Below are 14362 nucleotides of genomic sequence, written 5' to 3'. Positions count from 1 at the left end.
AATACATGGGGGGGTGGGGAAGTGGGGGTGGGGAAATGCTGAAAAGACACAGTCCTAAACCAAAGAAAAAGCAGCCAACAAATATCTCCAGAATCAATGCAATGTTAAAATTGAACATTTAAACACACAAAACCCAGGAAATATGAAAGTCTAAATCCCCTTGGGCAATATTAACTCTGCCATACGCTACATAAGAAACATTTTCATATTCTGTTTTTGCTGATAGATGTATATTTTAATACTTATTTTCACATGCTACTTGTGTTCACGAAAATATATTTAATACTTTTAATACCATACTCTGACTTTATGGTGCATTTCCTGACTTTTATGTGTTGTAGTATCCAACCTCAACATTGCTCCAACATAAGATTTCATTGGGAGGGAGGGTGTTATAAAACAAACAAATAATATTCTTTTAAAAATCTATGTCCACTCAAGAAGAGTGGGGCTGGGAACCCATGATGTAGCTAGAGGGGTTGTGGTAGTGCTTGTTCTGCTGAGGATATTAATCCCAATGCATTTGGGGTGCTTACAAAAATCACAAATGCAGTTTCTATAAATTATTTTGAAAGCCTTAAGTGCACATATGCTAAATGGAAGAGTCAGTCAACTTGTTAATGCTAAAGTATAGTTAACTTGTCTAGAGGAGGAGACCGGTGAATGTACAACTGGTTACATTTCCAAATTAATTTTCATACAAACCGGAATCTGGCACTTCATAAAACACAGTTCTTTAAAAGAAAAACAACAATGTGAATTTGCAGGCACCAGCATTCAGCAGAAAGATCCGTCAGACTGGCTGGGTCCCTTCTAATGCCACCTTTCTGTTTTGGGTTTTTTACAGCAGGCCAATATGGGTCTTCCACAGATGGCTGACATTTTCTTCTATATGCAGTAGGTTGGTCTAATGCAGGAGTAGGCAACCTATGGCATATGTGCCGAAGGCAGCACACGAGCTGATTTTCAGTGGCACTCACACTGCCTGGGTCCTTGCCACTGGTCCGAGGGGCTCTGCATTTTAATTGAATTTTAAATGAAGCTTCTTAAACATTTTAAAAACCTTATTTACTTTACATAAAACAACAGTTTAGTTATATATTATAGACTTACAGAAAGAGACCATCTAAAAATGTTAAAATGTATTACCAGCACATGAAACCTTAAAGCAGAGTGAATAAATGAAGACTTGGCACACCACTGCTGAAAGGTTGCTGACCCCGGTCTAATGCAAAACATGGGACTTGCGTGGCTCAGCTGTGGCCCTGGACAATTTTTGCTGGACAGAGAGCCTTATTTGTTAAAAATAAATAAATAAATAAATAAATAGCTGGCAAAACACATGAAAAATTGAGAGTTCTCAAACTAATAAATGATGAGGGGAACACCATAGCTTGAGTTAAATTAGTGTCTATCCATTAATCAAAATTTTAAGTAACATATAACTACTCTTTGTTACAAAACTCACCTGGCTGTTATTTTCTAGAAGAAAAAGCAGGATTTTACTAATGCAAACGAACCTGCTAGGCAGAGTTAAAGGAAAGAGAACTAATAGACTGTCATGATTACAACTAGTTGCACTGGAGATGAACGATGCAGTAAGCAAGCTATAAATTACGTATTACTTGTAGTGATATGGCAACAAATAAACAAGGAGCGTATTGTACTAAAGAAAGTACAAGTAGTGAGTTTATATTTTCTTTTCTAATAAAATACACTACAGTACAACATCATTTCAATATGTAATACATCTCAATACATATCAATATACCATGTAGATTGCTGAAAATTCATCAGCCTCATAACTGTATTTGGATACTAAGACACAAGATTTAAATAATCTATTCAAGTGTTAAACATGTTTGCATATTTGGGACCAATGGAAGTAGGGAAGGGAACTAGGACAAAAAATATAAAATACTCTTTGTTAAATGGTTTACATACATTTGACATCCATGAGACAGTGGCAATGACCTCTAAAGTTGATGTTTATCTTGGGTTTCACATCATTCAAAATATTTTAAATGCATGTCTTGGGTCACATGCATGCCAAGAAGGGAATAATCAGAAACAACCTTCCACCCTCCAATAAAAAATGGTTATCGACACACAAAATCTAACACAGATGTTGCTGCTAAATGTTACCAAGCCTTACTGTGGGTATTGTACTCTTTTATTTCAACAACTGAGCTGATTATTTCTGACACTTTACCATTAAGTATGAGAAAGGAATGAAAGATAGCTATTAACTTGGCATGAGCTTACATTCCTGCCCATTATTGATCAACAGAAGCCTGCTGAGTTTCCAAATACTGTACAAATAAAAGCAAAAAAGGGTGCTGTAAGCCAAACTGCTTGCATCTTCATCCAGAACAAAACAAACATTCTTACTGAAAAATCCTAAAAAGCCAGGAAAAAATAAAATGGACCATTTTTCAATAAAGAAAATAAATAAATAAACAGGCTTACATTTTTTTCTCTGTACAGATTATCTAAAAGGTTTTTGCATGTGCCTGGAGATCTTTGAATAACGGAGGTTGCAATGTAGCTTTAGAAATATACCATACTTTAAAAAGACCAACATTGTAAAAATAGCACCTCTGAACATTTCAAAGGTAATTTCACCTACTGATGCCATAGCCCTGTTACCCCAACAACACCATCCTTTCAGAGAAGGTTCAGAATGAACATTTGAAGTCCTGCACAGTAATTGACTGTCCACTGCCACTGATGCATGCAACTCATGGAACTTGTATGACTAATTCCAAAACACATACTAAAACATACCTCATTAAGAGCTTGGCACTTTCTCTTATAACACAAGCATGTAGGTCTGATGGACTATAAAGATACACTGGTGGCAATGACTCTGGAGTGAAATACAAATGAATTATAAGCATCAAAATCTCTGAAAAGTTTCTGCAAACCTGCTCACATATATATTCGAGAATGAAACATTCTTTCAGAGATGGTGTCAGAAAAAAGTTGTCCGGAAACTAGATGACAGTTTTACAGATTTCTCCCAGTAATGGAAAATTACAGCCTTTCCCTCACTTTGGGCAGAACATTGGTCCAGATTATCTTCTTAGAATTACTGGGAAGATAGGATAGTAGATGGAGAGACTTCTATTTCCCTATGTTAATTTCTCCTCACTATGGGTCATCTATGGCCTTCTATGGGTCATCTCAATTATCACTTCAAAGGTTTTTTTTCTCCTGCTGACGATAGCTCACCTCAATTGATTGGACTCTTCCAGTTGGTATGCATACTTCCACCTTTTCATGTTCTCTGTATGTATAAATATCTCCTGTCTGTGTGTTCCATTCTATGCATCCGAAGAAGTGGGCCGTAGCCCATGAAAGCTTATGCTGAAATAAATTTGTTAGTCTCTAAGGTGCCACAAGTACTCCTGTTCTTTTTGTGGATACAGACTAACACGGCTGCTACTCTGAAACATGACAATAAAGACAATATTTAAAGAAATGCTGTTTCATTGTCGTTGGTTGTTGTTTGGAGTATGGAGCTACTTGATTTAAATAATAATAGGAGATGTACCTATCTCCTAGAACTGGAAGGGACCTCCAAAGGTCATCAAGTCCAGCCCTCTGCCTTCAGTAGCAGGACCAAGTACTGATTTTTGCCCCAGATCCCTAAGTAGCCCCCTCAAGGATTGAACTGATAACCCTGGGTTTAGCAGGCCAATGCTCAAACCACTGAGCTATCCCTCCCCCTTGCTTAGCATTTAAATGTGATCCTAACCAGCCTTTGAAGTCAACATCTAATTAAAGCAAATGGGAGATGTAATTCACAACTTTAATAAAAATAATTTGCACTGTTGTAACATCTTCTGTTGAGGATCTCAAAGTAATTTATAAACTCTGCTAGGCAAGTACTATTTCTCATTATACAGATGGGGAATTGAGGCATTCTGTGATTCCATGTGACCTTAAACAAATCACTTAAAGTTTGTGGAAGAGTCACAAACTGAATCTGAATCCCCTAACTCCCTGGTTCTTGAATAATATGAACAATTTTCTGAAATGGGTTTGGCAAGTTACATGGCAGCTAGGGTATCTTGGCAAGTCATCTTTTCAGTGGATACGGCTATAAATAATATTCCATTTAATTAATTATTTTCTTAAATGAAAGCTTGGTATCTGAATGGAAAAAAAGCTGCACATACTGTATTTCCGGGGAAACCTTAAAAACACAAAGTTGCAATTTTTGTGTCCCTCCTCTCAGGAAACTACTGGCTCTCTTCACAGGGCAATCTGCCTCATTTGGTGAATTTACTCCCTGTTACATAATTCCAAATCTTGCTTGCAGCTCTGAGTCTTTATTGTGTGTATGTGAGACAGAGTAAGAGAAAGGAAAAGAGTGATCCCCGAAGAACTAGTTGAACGTGCTTTATTTTATTACTGTACACACAATGTTCTGAGGTGTTTGGCACTCAGGGCCAGATTGATTGACTGATTCCACTTTAAAAATAGAAGTACTGTACTGATACTGGGAGTAACTAGCTACTATTATTAAGATATGGCAGAATTTTAAAAAGCTTTGTATCTGCATCCTATTGTGCATGTAAAGCATCCCTCACCATCCCCCACCAAATCCACGTACATGCAAAAGGTGCTTTTTAATGGTTTATAAAGGAAGCAAATAAATGCCATTAAATTGATTCCTCACTGGTCTCCAAACACACTAAATGCAATGTCCGTAAGATAACTGTAATGATTTCTTACAATCCCTTTTAATTTCTGTTATGCATTTTTACAGCGTGACTTAAAAAGACAAATGCTTGCAGCAAACTCAAACTGCACTATTTTTTTTAAACATTATATATAGAATTCCATAAATATTACACATACCCTCCCGGATGTTGCTATATGAAAGAAGCTTAATTACAGCTATTTTGGGGATTTTGATTTTTAAAAATCTTACATTCTGTAGATGAAATCCTGGACATTAAAGAAGCTGCAAATAATATTCAGAATGAATGACATAGTTTGGTGGCCTCGTGCGATGTAAGCAGGTTCTGATTCAGAGCTGGGTTAGAGGCCACAGCTACAGGGAGACTCTGCCAGCAGCACATTTGTGCCAACAGAAAAGAACAGTTGATGGCATCTACCCAAGGTCAGCTCCTCGAGTTCGGGAGCTGGTCTTCTTCCAGATACTGTAAAGTCGCTTGTTTAAATGCAGCCAGTCGGCAACAATTAAGCATCTAAATAAAACATGCAGATTTTGTATTCCTATTGAAATCTCTTCCATGCCTTGCTGTTTATTTTCTATTTCTCAGAGTCTTCTTTATCCAACAATCAGCTACAAAATGGCGGTGAGAGCAAGGCAGACATTTTGTCTCATTAAAAGCTAAACAGAACAACCAAAATGCACTGAAAGAAAACAGCCAATCTGAGGAGCCAAAACGAGATTGTGACAGGAAATATTAAGACTTGGGAAAAAGTTCTTTATATCATTTTGTGGTAAATTTAAAACAAAACTTAAGTAAAGACCCAAAACAACTATGCCCTTCCTTATCCCCACCAAAACACCCTCCCCCAGCCCAGGTACAGTATAGTCTGGGTTCTGCTCCTAGCATATTTTTGTTACATGAGTTCGGTTCTCTACCTATCTTAGCCATGCCCAGCTCCAAATCTACTGTATGCCAGATGGGTTCTGGACCACCCAGTGACAGTGACTCAGTCACTATAATCTTAACCACATTCTTCCTTTGCAAGTCCAGGCTAATGTTTTCTATTACACCTCAAGGAACTTTACATTTTTCAGCACAGCTTTTAAAACACTTTCACCAAAACCAGCAAATACATTTTTAAACAATGGAACCCCTCTTAATGCATGCCGATACTTTTTAATCCGAGCTAAACTATCTAATGGGTAATGAGCCTGACCAAACCAATACCATAGCTCTTGAAAGCATAAAATCTACAAGCCAGGAAACACTTTCATTGTTTGGGACTATGTAACTACCAGATTTTGACTAGAGTTAATATGTACAGCAATTGATGAATCCAAAAGAGTAAATATGCTAATCTTTAGGAAACCTAGCAAAGCACATGCTACTTATTAAGGATTTATGTACTGGCCAAATTTCAGGTTTAAAGGTTCAGTCGTTTTTGCATTATTCCCTCAGGAAAAAAGGTGCAAATTTTTTTAGACTGAGAAAACTGTGTTTTTGTCACTCTCCTATAAATCACAAAAAGCTAAAGGGATTTTACTCAGACCCACTTAACCATACCAGATGAACAACATGACTGGGTTAATGTTACTTAGATAGTGTACCTTAACATTTAAAAAAACAGTAACACCATACGTTGTGGGAAAAAGACCTTTTGGATAATTATTTTTCAAAAGCTTCTATTTGCAGTGATTTACAATTTCATAAATAATATTTTAAAGTTTATTTTTATGCTGACTGAACAGTTAAGGAGTGATTCATGTTAATTGGAGAGGTCTTGATGCCAGAGGTGACTGGGCCAAAGCAAGAGTTTTGCTCTCACTCTCCTCTCCTGCAAACTTGAACCAGTCACACTAAAATGTGGTGATGTGAGTTGGGGTTCAGCAGATGGGAGACTGAACTCCAGGAGCCTGTGCCCAAAACATGGAGAAGCAGAGAGACCTAGCTACATGGGGAAGTGGCTGGTCCAAAAGAACCAAAATTGGATACCAGTTACTGGAACACAGGTGGCAGGGAAAGGGTCAGCTATTTAAAAAGAGTGGCCAGCAGAGTCAGTCTTGAGACCATGTCCCCAGATGGTAAGTGGAAGGAGACATCTAATCAATTACTGTGACTGGCTGAGCAGGAAGAACCCAACTCTGGGACCACAACCCCAGAGGGAGGGAAGGACAAGACATTTGGATTCTGAGCAGTTAACTCTGTTTGCGTACAGCAAGGACACACCCACCAATAACATGGCATGCTGCTGTACATTTACATTTCCAGGTTGCATATTGAAACTTTCCTACTAGGTTCAGGGGGTATAGGAGGTAGAAGAGATTTTAATGAGCCAGACTGCAGCTGGTGCGCAAAGAGAGAAGAGGTGAAGTGCTATCACAGTCCACACTGCCAGTGGAGACAGGCCTATCAAGCATGAGCATATGGTGCACCTTGTTAATGTGTAGAAGAGCTCCCAGTCCAGACTGTGCTCCACTAGAACCCCTGGAGAAATGTTCCTGAAGAGTCCAACTGCTGTAGCTTAAAACACAATATAGTCCTCTATGTTTATGAAGAGATGTTTTTCCCTATGATATTTATTTTCAATGTTCCATTTCTCTCTCCTGTGGTGCTAGCAATCCACAGGAATGCTATGACAACAGGTGGGACACCTCTTTCAGAACTTGAACAGTGCTGCCAAGATCAGGATGCCTGCCATGCTCAATACACATACTGTACATTCAAAGGTTATGAACCATCTCTAAAGCCACTGATTTAAAAACTATGTTAATTTCAGCTCTGCTTTGCTTTTGCTAATTCTGAAATTGCTAATTCTGAAAAGCTGGTTGGTTCCAGGTTTTGTTAAAACCTTGAAACTGGGCCAAGGTTCATGAACAAGTTCACTAAGACCATTGGTGCCAGATTTGTATAATTTTTGGTGGTGCCCAGAACGGTTCCAAGCAGAGCTGTCCCATCCATAGGAGTGACCAGGGTAACCGCCTCAGGCCCTGCGCTTTGGGAACTCTGCGCTTCAGGGGGATGTGGGGTCCAGGGTGGCCTGGGAGGTTAGCGGGGGGACTGGTGCCAGCAGCAGCAAGCGACCTGGCTGCAGCCTGCCCTGCTTGGCCCCTCCAGTTCTTGCCATTGCTTGGGGGAGGGGTGGAAGCCAGAAAGAGGCAGGGTGAGGGTTTAGGGTAAAGGGTGGAATGGGGGCAGAGCAAACTGCTGCTGCTGGTGCCAGGCCCCCTGCTAACCCTCCAAGCTGCCCTGGACCCTGGTCCCTCTGAAATGTGGGCCCCCCCAAAGCAGTTGCCCCAGTCCATCCTATGGATGGGATGGCTTTGATTAAATATAAGCCCAAACATTGGTGGAGCCGGGCCCACATTCCTGAATATTGAAGGAGCACGGGCACCATGGGCCCATATAACTTATCGCCTATGTAAGGACCATGATCTTTTGAGCAAAGCTAGCCCTAATTTAAGTTTCAGGAGGCTGGTAGTGGGGGAGAAGGGATGGGGACTCTGAATATACTTAAGGTTTCACACTGAAAGCGTGGGAAACTCGTGATTTCACATGATTTCATTGCAAAGCCCAAAGAAGTTCAGTGGTTTGAATGGTTTTTCACAAAGAATTGTTAGGTTCTTTGAACTTGAAACTCAAGCAAAATTCAGCAGCTGCCAACTCATATAGAACAAAACAGAGGGGGGAAAACGTTTGTACAAGCTCCTGAAAACGGAGTTTCACCTGTTGACCTTTTAAAAGACATAAATCTAAATACTCTACTGCTCAATTTTGTTTTAAATCTAAGACATTAAGGAGATATGTAGGTGCCACAGTTTATTTACTCTTTTGACTTATCTGTGTTAGATAATCAGAGCTAGATTGTGTCGCTCATGCTCATACTTCCTCATTTTCTTGTGTAAGCGCATGTCTATATTAGTAACAGTTGCATAACGTTTCCAGGGCTGCCTCAAGTGGCGAAGAGAGGAAAAAAAAAAGCCGCAATTGGTGGCACTTCAGTGGCTGCTCTGTTGGGCCACTTCATTCTTTGGAGGCAATTTGGCAGCCGGGCCTTCCTTCCAAGAGGGACTGAAGGACCTGCCGCCGAATTGTTGCCAAAGACACGGACGTGTGCTGCCCCTTTCCATTGGCTGCCCCAAGCACCTACTTCCTGTGCTCGTGCCTGGAGTCGGCCCTGAATGTTTCCCACAGAGGCAAAGCTGGCTCAAGGGGCTCATAGGCCCCACTTTTCCCAATTTTTCGCACTCTGTAACTGTCACAGGCAATTTCAGCCTTTATTTTTTTAAGAGTCAGTCTCTAGCCCTTTAAAATTTAGCATTAGAAATAAAACCAGTTACAAGGCTTTAAAGCTTGTTACTGTGTTCCTTAAAATTGCATGTTATTCAGTCTCTATTGCAGGGCTGGTTTTTCAAGGCCCATGACACCAAAGGCCAGGGGTTCTTCAGAGTTTTTGTGAGGGAAATACTACATCAGTTCACAACTCTGTGTGTGAGGGAGTTTTGAGGGGACTACCTGAACAGTTTCCTTCTCATCACTGCCAGCCAGCTGATTCATCTAATTTGCTGACTAGCTGAAGTCTTCTGGTTGTACGAAGGGTCAGTTTATTAGCATGAGAGGAGAGCGGTCTCGAATGTGAAGGGTCTATGCATTGTTATACCTGCATGATAATCAAGGATCTGACAATGACTTCTGTAGTTTGGTCAAGTTATTTAATATGCCTGCTTTGGTTTTCCCCCATTTTAAAATGGGGATAATAATATTCTACCTGATGGGGGTTAGGAAAAATTAATTACTTAATATTTGAGAAAAGGGTTATACAGGTATTATTAATATTAGAGCGATGGGGAGGATCCTGGATGAGTATGGAACATGGGTGGAAGTAAGGGGGAAGAATAGAGAAAAAAAGTACGAGAGAGAAAAGAGAAGAAAGGGATTAAGGGAGGCAAAAACAATATGGGAGAGGACTAGTAACAGGAAAATATAAATATGAAAGGAAAATGAGAGGAGAGAAGTTGAGAGAAAGAAGAGAATAAAGAAAAGAAAAGAGCAAAGAGAGAAAATGGTTTGAACATGAACTTGGAATGTCAGAAAATGGGAACAAAAAGCAAGAAAAGACAAATTATATGTTAATTAATTTTTGTTTATTGACTTTTCCTGGCAAACAGGGTGTACTTTTAAGAGTGGTAGAATGGGATGGGAGCACTATTCTGAGCCCTGATGGAATATTAATATTTCCAGCTACTCTGGATTCTATTGTTAAATCACTGGAAAAAGAGATAAAATAAGCTGCATTTTGCTACCATGTTTATGGCCACTGGACTTCTGCTTTTTTGGTGAGCTGTCCCTAAATATGTTTAAATGTTGACATTTATGTCCAGATCCCAGTACAGAGAACTGGTTTCCAATTCTTCCGCAGCACAAGAGACACCCTGAACAATCACCTATTAATATAAAAGAGCCTTTAGCCTAGTACTAGATCCTGAGGAGTCATCTCAATGACTCTTCCCAGAATTCCGAGGCCAGATGTGTGCCTAATGTGGCAATCATTGCATACAGGATTTGGCTACGCTTGGGGAAAGATGGGTGGAAAGTGTCTTGCAGGTCCACCTCAAAATATTTAGGTTAGCCTTGTTCCTGTTTATTTCTGTACCCAGCCTCAGCAAAACTAAGGTCCTTTGAGCCAGAATGCTATTTGCTAATGCAAGATTTCAATGGACACATATATGCCCAGAAATTCAGATGCTACTATTTGAAATACAGAATTGCTGTGATTTCAGTGGTGAACTGGGCTATATGAACTGGGATGAAACGAGGCTTGTAAATACTGTCTGGAATAGAAAGGTCAACACTACCACCCCAAAGTGTTTCTTAGTTATTTTCAAAAGTATTAGAGTTACCATAACAACCTAATGTATCTTTTTATATAAATTCCTTTTCTCTTCACCATTTATGTAAGCATGGTTGCCTTGGCAACTAAAAGAATTGTTTTAATAAAGCAAGACTTTTTTTTTTTTTTTTTAACAAACTGCATGTTCCTGTTAGATTTCACTGAAAGAAGGCTCATCTCAACCCTCTCCACTCCCCAAGACACTCAACAACGGAACAAAAGAAAAGCTGAGAGTAATGAACGAGGAGACCTCTTATCACCTCTTCCCCACAATAAAACTCCTTTTGTAGACATATGTGGCCGAAGTCTGAAACAATGTGAAATTGCACGCCTGTTAGTCATATGTATACTGCATAGGGGATGCCACTAAATACTTAGTATGTGCCACTCCATATTGCCTGTGCTCTGCTATTGCCTGAGTATGGGAATCTACTCTGAGGACCTGGGGTAGTGGATGCTGAGTGTTTAATGCTGCCAGCTCTATGCTGAAAAATGCATTAATGTATGACCATGTCTTTGTCAGCAGCCTCTACCCAGGTTTCTGGGGAAAGGAAGAATAGAAGACACAAGTGCCATCTGAAGCTCTCAACAGTTTTGTGGTGGGTACATAAGATGCCACAAATGCCAAAATGCAGTCCATGATTTTGACATATATAAACGCCCTGGCCCCCCATCTGTGTTACAGATCTCCTCTTCACAGGGGTGAATTTCATCCATAGAGAGTAACACCTGTCTCTTAATTTATTTGACATCTTTCTTCCTTTGCACTCTAAATTTAGGACCAGATTGTACTCTGCCCTACTGCATGTTGAGGGGGATATCTGGCTGATCAGGGGTAGGTAGAACAGAAGAGATGAGAAGTACGAAACCTTTAAATATATATATTTATGTATGACATATATATTTCATGTCTCTCCTCTGTGCTACCCACCCCAGAACAGCCAAATGACTTCCTTTTAAGTGAACTAACATGGAGTACAATCTAGCCCTAAATTTAGAGTGTGAAGGGAAAAAAAATTCAAATAAAATAAGATACAGGTGTGGATGGGTGTTTCTCTCTCTGGATGAAATTCACCCCCCTTGCAGAAGATTCCCAGAAGGTCTATGTAACTCTTAAGTTCTATTTTGAGGGCTGGTATAGAATGTAAGTGGGTCTTAAGCGTGGCAAAGGCATTTGTTGGCCCTCTGCACAGGGATGAATTGTATGTGAAAATGGTACTTCCTAGGGATCTGAGTACAGGACTGGGTACTATTTTCAATCCCTGCTGTGACACTGATTGCTTACTGTGTCCTTTGGCAAATCACTTCAACTCTATTTCCTGATCTGTAAAATGAGCATCATGATGTTACCTGCAGTACGTTCTGTGGATGAGCAGATGACAAATTCATAAATGTTCAGGAGGTTCTCACGCAGAGTTGTTGTAGCCATGTCGGTCCCGGATATTAGAGCCTAAGTAGGTGAAGTAATATTTTTTATTGGACCAACTTCTGTTGTGTAGAGATGGATGCTTTCAAGTTTTCAGAGCTCTTCTTTGGGTCTGGGAAACGTACTCAAGTCCCTTGAAATATGTGTTGAAATATATGCTAAACAATCTGTTCCAACTTGTATTTAGCTGTGAAACTCTAAGTAAGTTTCCCAGACCTGAAGAAGAGCTCTGTGTAAGCTTGAAAGCTTGTCTCCCTCACCAACAGACGTTGGTTAAATACAAGATATTATCTCATTCACCTTGTCTCTCTAAGGAGGAGCTCAGACATTACAGTGCTGGGAGCTACATAATTACCTATACAGGCAAAGTTGGCTTGCCAAATAGTTTACATTTAAATGAGTTTGGAAGATGAAAAAATGCAATAAGTGCTACATGACGGTCCAATCTTCCAAACAGACATTGAAGTGAACATTGACTTAACTAGAATTACGCAGCTGAGTCAAGTTAGGGGTGTCTTTTCATGATCCTTATGCCATAAGTAATTATTATGCTATAGCTCAGTCTTGGTTACAAAGATAAGGGGCTATGCTGATAAGTATAAATGAATAGGGGGCGGGGAGGAATTACTGATTAGGAAAGATTAGAAATAACTAAATATATACACACTGTGGTTTAAAGATTTCTTAGGGAAATGAAGTGGCATGATAAATCTTCAAATATTTGAAGGATGTAAACATCAAGGTGAGAGAGAAAGTACTTAGGATTTCACAAGGTAAAAATGTAATTATGAAAGGAAAAAGTTAGGCTGAATATTAGGAAAAACACTGTAACAATGACCATGTATATTTTACAATATACTAGTCACCATAATAGTCTCCAACAGATGTGGTAAAAACCTCATTGCTTCGGGCATGTAAAACAGACTGGGGAAAATACTAGACTAATAATTTTGGAACTTAAAAGATTCTCAAATCAATAGAAACACATCAACTCCAGGTCTGCAACAAAACTTTCTTTATTGTTTTTCTATAGAGAGCTAGACTTAAGACAGCTGTCACTATCCCATAATTGTTAAGGGAGGCTGTTGAGATGGTTTATTCATACAGGGTAAATCCAGTTATCAAAAGAAGACATATGTACCTTATGTACGTAGGGCGTGTGCTGGCCCCTCTGCACAGGGGTGAATTTCATTCACTATGCAAATCTAAACAGAATACAATACCTAACAGACTATGTACAAAAGGGAACAATCCTGCATTGTCAAGGGAAATGGACTTGAATAACCTACCAGACTTTTTCCATAGCTAGCTTCTATAATTGTGTAGTCAACATCAACAGTTCTCTATATACTTGCTACAGGCTCTCTCAAATACAGTACAATAACAGCAGTACTGACTTACATTAATGGTATTCTACAAGATTTGTATGGAATGAACAGTTCAATTTAACAGTTTCCCTTAAAATTAAGGCATGTCAGTAATTGTCTCAAATCTGCCTCTCTGTAAATGAAACAACAATAAAGAAAAAAGCAAATGACTTGAAGCATAATGGCTTAGGGCTTGTCTTCAGTGCAACACTGCCTTGAGCTGCCACCTTGCCTCTAGCTAATCCAATTACTCTGTGCAGGTCAAGTGCCATTTCTCAGTGTGGCTGCTCATACTCAAACTAGAGCAGCCACATTGCCAAACCACACTGGATCCAAACAGGATATGTCTACACTGGAGCTGTAGGTTGTGATTTCCAGCTGGAGTAAACATACCCAAACTATCTCGGATCAAGCTAGCACACGAAAGATAGAACTGTAGCCAGGGTGGTGCAGGGGGCTAGCTGCCCTGAGTACGATCCTGCCTGAGACTTTAGGTACACAATTGGGCCACTACCCCTACTGGTACTCATGCCACTATGACTACACTTCTATTTTTAGGGAACTAGCTCAACCAGAGCTAGTATTGGTATGCTTACTCGAGCAGGAAAATACACCACCCAGCTCCAGTACAGACATACCATAGAGTGTTTGGGTTTGCAGCTGATGAATTGTGCCTCAAACAAACTCGAGCCTGTAGTCTTTAACTGCATCTCTACTGCATTACTAGCTTGAGCATCAGCAGCATTGGAGTTTCAAGCCATCCTCCCTTAGAGGTCATTTGGCTTGAGTCTAAACTCCATCCAACTCAACCAGGAGATGTGTGTGTGGACAGGAGTCGAGTCAAGGGCAACACTTGAGTTATACTTCAAGCTAACACTGAAGGGAAGACAGGCCCTTTCAATATGCCCACACACGATTTGAGGTTTTAAATGTTCCTTTTTCCCCATAAAGTATATATTTTCAGAACTACTTTTTGCAAATAGATAAACAA

At 39.8% G+C, this 14362-nt stretch overlaps 1 long non-coding RNA gene across 6 annotated transcripts in view; it reads right to left on the bottom strand.

The window, feature by feature from the left end:
* The window catches only part of LOC142047457 (uncharacterized), a 128481-nt gene that overhangs the window by 29028 nt on the left and 85091 nt on the right, over positions 1–14362 (bottom strand). The window contains exon 5 of one of the 6 annotated variants that reach the window (XR_012656738.1): positions 2788–2869. The exons of the other annotated variants lie outside the window; for them this stretch is intronic. This is a non-coding gene — a long non-coding RNA (uncharacterized LOC142047457). The remainder of the gene's footprint in view (positions 1–2787; positions 2870–14362) is intronic. 6 annotated transcript variants of the gene reach the window in all.

Source organism: Chelonoidis abingdonii, chromosome 1 (genome assembly GCF_003597395.2).
Source record: "Chelonoidis abingdonii isolate Lonesome George chromosome 1, CheloAbing_2.0, whole genome shotgun sequence".
Taxonomy (NCBI): Eukaryota; Metazoa; Chordata; order Testudines; family Testudinidae; genus Chelonoidis; species Chelonoidis abingdonii.
Note: the sequence above shows the minus strand (reverse complement) of the source record. Positions and strands in the feature narration are given on the sequence as shown.